Source organism: Spinacia oleracea, chromosome 6 (genome assembly GCF_020520425.1).
Source record: "Spinacia oleracea cultivar Varoflay chromosome 6, BTI_SOV_V1, whole genome shotgun sequence".
Taxonomy (NCBI): Eukaryota; Viridiplantae; Streptophyta; class Magnoliopsida; order Caryophyllales; family Amaranthaceae; genus Spinacia; species Spinacia oleracea.
The window spans coordinates 95,937,114-95,946,135 of NC_079492.1; the positions used below are offsets into that span (position 1 = coordinate 95,937,114).

A 9,022-nucleotide genomic window follows, 5' to 3' on the forward strand; every position below is an offset into this window, starting at 1 on the left:
ATTGTGGGTAGTTGATATACTACTAGGGTCCTATCACTTGCGACCTTTATTATCGCCCAACATTGAATATGGTTTGTGTTTTTCTCATTTGAGACTTTTCATATTCCCACATTTTCCCATTTCCCACTCATTTTCTTTTGTATTCTCACTAGAATTTCCAACAAGCAATACCCCTAACATCTCATTCGATGAATTTTAGACACAAGCGGTAAAGGCTAAGGGTGCTCAAGCGTAGGACTCGTGGTCAAAAAGCAGACTGTGAAAGAATTAGAATTTCTAATGGTAATAAACTAATAACTTAACTTCAATTATTGAGGCATCTTTAAAACAAAATTTAACACATACTGTCTAGTACGTACGTACATAACAAAATAATTAAGTTACAAAACACCCAAAAAAATGTAACATAATTTATTTATCTTTAGACTTTAGCAAGGACATTATGCTTATTGCATCATCAAGTAATAATTTAGAAAAGACCCATATATTCGTGAAACTTTTCCTTGTGTTGCAGAAAAACTCCGACCACCACAGATCCATCGTTCTTATAGGGAAAAATCATAACTTCACCGTTCAATCCACTAACTAAAGGAGGCCCATTGTATATCTCCTTACCCCAGCCAAACTCGACACCTGTAGCCATCAAGCTCAACCAACTTGTTGCGCTTATATTATGGTCACCATATGCAGGGCCTTTTAATATTACTGGTACATGCTTAGGCTTTCTTGATTTTTTAAGATGTCTAGGAATCCGAACACATACTCGTTACTCACCTTTTGTGATGCCTCTCTTATCTTACTACAAGCGTAACTTAGAGGTTTTGAAAGGAGATCTCCCACAGAATTTGATATTTGAACCTGAACAACAGCATTCCCAAAGTAGCTGCATATGTACAATCAACCAGATCGAATAACATTAATATACGTACGTAGTACTCCCTCCGTCTCAAAGTTATAGTCATGTTTTTCAAATCGGGCGTCTATTAAGGTCTCCACTTTCCCATGTACTATATTAATTAAATATGCATTGAAAACCCAACCCATGTACTATATTCCACTTTTCCATGTACTACATTATCTTTTCCATGTACTTTATTCCACTTTTCCATCATCATTTGTACTTTATTCTACTTTTCCATATACTATATTCCATTTTTCTTAAAACTCGTGTTTTTGGTCAAACGAGACTATAATTATGGGACGGAAAGAGTATAAACTAAACAATAACATTCATGTGTTAGAAATGCACTCGTATAGAGATGGTACGGAGTATAAAGTACCTTGATGGTAATGGGGGATCAGCTAGACGACCACGAGTATTAACAAGAGCGAACAAGGAAGTAATGTCATCACATTTAAGTTCTCTTGCCTTGCACACACATCTCCATACATAAGATGTGATAACTTCAAACCGGCTAAACGGACGTTCATTTTCATTCATGATTTCCCCACCATTATAATTTGCAACCTCTTTGAGCCGTTGGATTTTATCCTTGGTTAGGAGTATGAAGGTTGGAGTCTCCAGCTTAACCCCCTCCGATTTATTGAAGTAGCTCGAATAAATTTCATCATCAACAACAACATCACTTGTTTGGGATACACTCACATCTTGAGCTTGTAGGAGTCGACGGTCTAAGAAAGGTGCAACCTTTAGCGGCTCACCACGAGTGAGCCTAGCCCATTCGTCGATGAAATGGAATGCACTCCTCCCTGTTGGAAATTCTCATTGGGAAACACAAAGGAAAAAAGGGTGAGTGAAAATTCAAGAGTCCCACATTGGAAAAACTCTTCATATTCCTCTTGTTTATTAATTGGGGAATGAGTGTAACTCTTGTTTAAGAAAGTGTGAGAATGGTATGGGTGGACACATCACACACGCGCGCGCGCGCCGGGCCGGGCGCGGGCCGCGGGCCTTGGGCCTTGGGCCTTGGGCCTTGGGCCTTGGGCCTTGGTACTTGGTACTTGGTACTTGGTACTTGGTACTTGGTACTTGGGAATGCGGTTCGCGGGCGTGGGGTGGGTTTTGTGGGTCAACCCTATTCTTTTTGGTAACTGGACCGTTTTGCTTAAGTCATTGTTACGGGAATCTGTATTGATTAATTACCATTAATTACGTCCGTTACTACATTCAATGTCTCTGACCGTTTTTCGTTCAGTTCATCGAATCAGATAAGTTTGTTCTAATTTTCGCTTTAATCGCATCAATCTAAAAGACGATTATTATGGCTTTGACTTCCAAATTCATGATTCCTGATATGTCTAAGTTAGAACCTCTTGATGGCAAGAATTATAAACGTTGGGCTGTTAGGATGCGATTCTATTTAGAACAAATTGAGATTGCTTATGTGCTTGATGATGTTGTCGAACCTGATGATGAAACTGAATTGCATGCTTTTGAGTTGAAATTTGCTAAAGATGATAGGACATGTAAGGGCATGTTGCTGCATCATATGTCGAATACTTTGCTTGATATCTATATGGGGTTTAATCATGCTAGGGATATTTGGGATGCATTAGAAAAGAAATATGGAACTGATGATGCTGGTACTAAGCGTTATTGTGTCAGTAAGTGGTTAGCTTTTCAAGTCCAAGATGATAAACCAATTATTGATCAGATTCATGCTTATGAAAATATTTGCATTGCTATGGCTGCCGAGGGTTTGAGTATTTGTGATATTACCCTTGCTATAGTTTTAATTGAGAAACTCCCACCCTCTTGGAAAGATTTTCGTAATCAGTTAATGCATAAGAAAAAGGACCTTACCTTAGAGGAGCTTGTAGGTCACCTGAAAATTGAGGAGGAAAATCGTATTAAGGATAAGGGTCAATCTGTGTTTTCCGGGTCTGCTAAGGCTAACCTTGTAGAACCTAAGCCTCATGCATATTCTGAAAAGTTTAAGGGAAAGGGAAGTCCTTTCAAGCCTCAAGGGAAACCAATGAAGTATAAGTTCAAGGGCAAGTGTTTTGAATGTGGGAAAACTGGTCACAAGTCTGTAGATTGCAGATCCAAGAAGAAGTCGGATCAGAACCAAGCCAACCTTGCTGAAGCTAATGAAGTTTCTAATCCTAACCATTTTGTTGCTGTTGTTTCAGAAGCTAACTTGACAGGTAATGTTGCTGAATGGATCGTTGATACTGGAGCAACGAGACATATCTGCACCAACAAAGACATGTTCACTACCTACGAAAAAACTGATGGTGAAAATGTCTTCATGGGTAATTCAGCTTCTGCAACTGTTCAAGGCAAAGGGAAGATCGTTCTCACTCTTACCTCTGGAAAACTTATTACTCTTACCAATGTGTTGCATGTTCCAGAAATGCGTAGGAACCTGATTTCTGGTAGCTTGCTAATTAAGGCTGGATTGAAGCTTTCATTTGATTCTGATAGGCTTGTTATTACTCATAATGGGGAGTTTGTGGGAAAGGGTTTCTGTAATGGGGGTTTATTTACTCTTGATGTCAAACTTGAAATTATGAATAAGAATGCTAGTACTTCTTCTGTTTATATTGCTGAGTCTATTGATTTATGGCATGCAAGGTTGGGTCATCTTAACATTGCTTCAATTAAAAGGCTTAAACAACTTAACTTGATTCCCAGTTTTTCTAAAACTGATTTTGCAAAATGTGAAGTATGTGTTGAGGCCAAGTTTGCAAAGAAGCCATTTAAATCAATAGATAGACAAACTAAAGTACTAGAGCTTGTTCATAGTGACTTGGGGGATTTTAAAAATTATGAGAGCAGGGGTGGTAAAAGGTATTATATTACTTTTGTTGATGACTGCTCAAGATTCACCATGGTTTATCTTCTCAGGTCAAAAGATGAGGCTGAGGAAATGTTCCTCAAATACAAGGCCGAAGTGGAGAACCAACTTGATAGGAAGATCAAGAGACTTAGGAGTGATAGGGGTGGTGAATATGACCCTAACACTCTTAAGGCATTTTGTGAGCAGAATGGGATCATTCATGAGACAACGGCTCCCTACACACCCGAGCAGAACGGGATTGCTGAAAGGAAGAACAGAACATTGAAGAACATGATGAATTCTATGCTTATTAGTTCTGGGTTTTCTGATAACATGTGGGGGGAAGCTATATTATCTGCTTGTCATGTTTTAAACAGGGTACCTCACAAGAAGCTAGACAAGACTCCATACGAAATATGGAAGGGTCGTGCACCTAACCTAAGTTATTTGAAAGTGTGGGGGTGTCTAGCAAAGGTGGCTATACCCAGCTTCAAAAGGGACAAGATTGGTCCTAAAACGGTTGATTGTATTTTTATTGGTTATGCTTACCAAAGTGCTGCATATCGTTTTCTTGTTAAAGGTGCTAACAATTCTTATGCAGGTGGTAACATCATTGAGGCAAGAGATGCCGAGTTTTTTGAAACAGTATTTCCTTTGAAAATATCTTGTATCAATGATGTGCCTTCTTCTAGCACTTCTTCTAGTATGCCTGTTGTTGCTCCTCCCACCTCTGATGTGAATTCTGAATTGGAGCCAAGGAGGAGCAAGAGGGCAAGAAAGGAAACCAGTTATGGTGATGATTTTATTACTGCTTTCTTAACTGAACCTTACTTGATTGATGATGACTTTGTTTATGTCTTTATTTTGGAAGATGATCCTAGGACCTATGAAGAGGCTATGAAATCTGTTGATGCAGTGTTTTGGAAAGAGGCAATAGATAGTGAACTTCAGTCAATCCTAAGTAACAATACTTGGGAGTTGGTTGATCTGCCTAGGGGTTGCAAGCCCATTACTTGTAAATGGATCTTTAGGAAAAAATTGAAATCCACTGGATCCATTGACAAGTATAAGGCTAGAATTGTGGTAAGGGGATTCACCCAAAGGCATGGTATTGATTATTTTGATACTTATTCTCCTGTCACTAAAATTGCTACTATTAGAACTTTGATTGCTCTTGCTTGCATTCATGATCTTGTTGTGCATCAAATGGATGTTAAAACTGCATTCTTAAATGGTGATTTGGATGAGGAAATTTACATGGTTCAACCGGAAGGGTTTGTTGTTCCTGGTCAAGAGAATAAGGTTTGTAAATTAGTCAAGTCCTTGTATGGGCTTAAGCAAGCTCCAAAGCAATGGCATGACAAATTTGACAAGACTATGACATGTAATGGGTTCCATGTAAATGAAGGTGATTCTTGTGTTTACTCTAAGCATGATTCTGATGGTTGTGTGATTATTTGTCTTTATGTGGATGATATGTTAATTTTTGGGACCAATTTGGATCGAGTAAATGAGACAAAAAGTTTTCTAAGTTCTAAGTTTGAAATGAAAGATATGGGTGAGGCAGATGTGATTTTAGGAGTGAAAATCAAGAGAACTCCAAATGGCATTTGTCTTAGCCAAGCTCACTATGTTGAAAAGTTACTTAAAAAATTTAACTCTTTTGACGTCGATCCAGTTAGGACTCCCTATGATCCAAGCATCCACTTAAGGAAAAATAATGGTGATCCTGTTAGCCAATCTGAATATGCTAAGATTATTGGTAGTGTTATGTTTCTGATGAACTACACTAGACCTGACATTGCTTATTCTGTGAGTAGATTAAGCAGGTATACTCATAACCCAAGTCATGAACATTGGGATGCTTTGAAGAGATTGCTCAGGTACCTTAAGGGTACCATGGATTGGAGTTTGCACTACTCCAAGTTTCCAGGAGTTTTGGAAGGCTATTGTGATGCTAACTGGGTTTCTGGCAATGATGAAATTAACTCTACCAGTGGTTATGTTTTCACCCTAGGGGGTGGAGCTGTGTCTTGGAAATCTTGTAAACAATCTTGTACTGCTATGTCTACTATGGAATCTGAGTTTATTGCTCTTGAATTGGCAGGTCATGAGGCAGAATGGTTGAGAAATGTGCTTGCAGATATTCCGCTGTGGGGGAAGCCAGCTCCTTCAGTTGCACTTCATTGTGATTCGCAAGCGGCTATTGCTGTGGCAAACAACCATGCCTACAATGGGAAGAAAAGGCACATTCGTTTGAGGCACAAGGCCATCAAAGAATTGTTGTCAAGTGGGGTGATATCACTAGACTATGTAAAGTCTGAAATGAACATTGCGGATCCGTTAACGAAAGGCCTATGTAGAAAACTAGTTTTGGAAACATCGGAAGGGATGGGCCTGAAGCCCGTTGAATGAATTGTAAAATAATGAACTCCTACTCACAGAGTTCAAAGGACGACATTATTGTTATAATTCGGAAGCACAAAATTTTATTTTTTGTCCATCCCCTAGATGTTATAATGTGCTTGCTACAATAGGAAAGAGGTTGAGCATACGGCTCTTAATGAACCCATACCATATGTTTGGTGGTGTGAATGTAGCTCACACTTGATGGGATTCACCTACGTAGGTGTGGAAGTGTGGCCGTTTCCTATGAGAATTGCGATATGGGCTATTCTCTAGAGCACCTATGAGCATATCCAGGTCGGACGTATGGCCAGTATAAGGCGTCACTTTATTCGCGGAGTCAGAATGTCATACATATTCAGTTGCGTGCTTTAAGTGACGGGTTTCTATCTCCCTATCAAGTTCAATACGAAAGTCACTTGGTAGGAAAGAGATCATAGCTTAAATGTCACTAAGTGTTAATTCAAGTCGAAAGACATTGACACCTATTCAATTGTTTTGTTTGCCCAAAACCAATATCCTTCTCCTTTCTTTTCTTTCTTTTCCGCATATTCGAACCTGTGGGGGATTGTTGGAAATTCTCATTGGGAAACACAAAGGAAAAAAGGGTGAGTGAAAATTCAAGAGTCCCACATTGGAAAAACTCTTCATATTCCTCTTGTTTATTAATTGGGGAATGAGTGTAACTCTTGTTTAAGAAAGTGTGAGAATGGTATGGGTGGACACATCACACACGCGCGCGCGCGCCGGGCCGGGCGCGGGCCGCGGGCCGTGGGCCGTGGGCCTTGGGCCTTGGGCCTTGGTACTTGGTACTTGGTACTTGGTACTTGGTACTTGGTACTTGGTACTTGGTACTTGGTACTTGGGTTCGCGGGCGTGGGGTGGGTTTTGTGGGTCAACCCTATTCTTTTTGGTAACTGGACCGTTTTGCTTAAGTCATTGTTACGGGAATCTGTATTGATTACGTAACCGTTGGATTAATTACCATTAATTACTTCCGTTACTACATTCAATGTCTCTGACCGTTTTTGGCTGTTGCAACATTCATTCCCTCAGCCGTTTTTGTCTGTTGCAATGCTTTCCTTCTAATTATTTAAATCAGAGTTTCAGTTCCCTTCTCACAGAAAATCATACACACAAAATACGAAAACACATTCTTACTCTCACACAAAATTGCTCTCGGTTTTGGGCATACGTTCTGACTCCATCCGGCTTTGTGAGTGCACACAACGTCGGAGTTGCGCTAATCCTGGAGGGCGACCGCATTCTGTTCTACTGCACCGGGAGGTAGCGCGGAATCGTCTTTTAGGACAGTGGGTGTCCATGACGCAACAATTGTTTTTCGTTCAGTTCATCGAATCAGATAAGTTTGTTCTAATTTTCGCTTTAATCGCATCACTCCCATCTACGACCATGTGAGACAAAGATATCCCAACACTTAACCCACCACAAACAAACCTAGTGAGCTGCACAACGAGTAAAGGAATATCTTGGATTTGTGTACCAAAATAATCGATTTGAGGCACTAGATGTTTGAACTTATCACTAGAAGAGTAGAAATCACCAAAATCGGCGATCTTCATACTAGATTCAACATCAATAATCTCAGCACCCATTGCATTACATTCGAGAACAAGTCGTTGTCGTCCTCCTCCAACCCAACTCAACCGACCGGCTAAAGGATAAAATGGGATTAAGATACGGCTTAATGACTCTTTTGGGTGTTGAGTATTTTATTGTTGGATGAATTAAGCCAACATTGTTCTGTGGGTTTTTCGTAAAAGTGTAAGTTGGATGAGTGTGTAATCACAGAAACATGATCAAGTTCTGTTAATGGAAGAATGCCACTCCATGTTGGCTCAGCTGGTTTCACTATTTGCCTAGATACAATTTTCATTCCCATTTTCTTTTATATTTGTGGTAATATTGAACTTTTTTGTTCTTGACGATCTGGTTTTCTCTTTAATCTTCTAGCGACGGTTGTTATGCTATATATAGGGAAGGGCCCGAAGGTGGAATCAAAATCCTTGGTTACGCAATTTGTTAATGGTTGACATTGGGATTTGGTCAACCATTTACGTATATTTTTTATTTGAAAAATGAAATTACATTAACTTCAATCAATACTCAATAGTATGAGAAACTGTTACATAAAGGAGCATATTTATCATCCTCCAACCTCCAACAATTGATACTCTAAAGAGAAAATGAAATAAAAACTACTCTCTCCGTCCCTTAATACTCGCACTGGTTTGACCGGTGCGGAGTTTAAGACATTTAAATTGACTTATTGATTTAATGGTGTTAGTTGATAGTGGGGTAATTTTTTTCATATTGTTAGTGGAAAATGTGTAAGAGGTGGGGAGTTGTGAGTGGAGGATGTGAATTTTTAAATATTTTTTTGTAAAGAATAGGGGGTGTAGGTGGGGTAGTAGGTAAGTGTGAGAAATAATATAATATTGATAAAATTTTCCATTTATAGAAGCGGTGCAAGTATTAAAGGCCCGAAAAGAAAAGAGGTGCGAGTATTAAGGGACGAATGGAGTATAAAATAGGTAGATGAGAAAGAAAGTAACAAAGCAAGTGAGGAGGGTATAGACATGTAGCATATGGGGATTGTAAAATATTTTTATTTTACGTTTTCTATAATTGTAAATGTACATTACATGTACAAAGGATTTCGAATCGGAAATACGTATTTTTTTTAAGATTATACTTCCTTCATTCCATAATGATATACTCCCTCCGTCTCAGATTAGTTGTTACACTTTCCTTTTTCGTCCGTCCCAGATTAGTTGTTACACTTCTAAGTTAGGAATGACCCCACAATTATTATATCGTCTCTCTCTTCCCACTAAATGTTTTTTTTGTCC

The 9,022-nt window shown here is 39.1% G+C and overlaps 1 pseudogene; it reads right to left on the reverse strand.

Moving 5' to 3' along the window:
- Positions 1-289: 289 nt before the first annotated feature.
- Positions 290-8,097, reverse strand: LOC110781610 (spermidine hydroxycinnamoyl transferase-like; annotated as a pseudogene).
- Between the last annotated feature and the right edge of the window lie 925 nt (positions 8,098-9,022).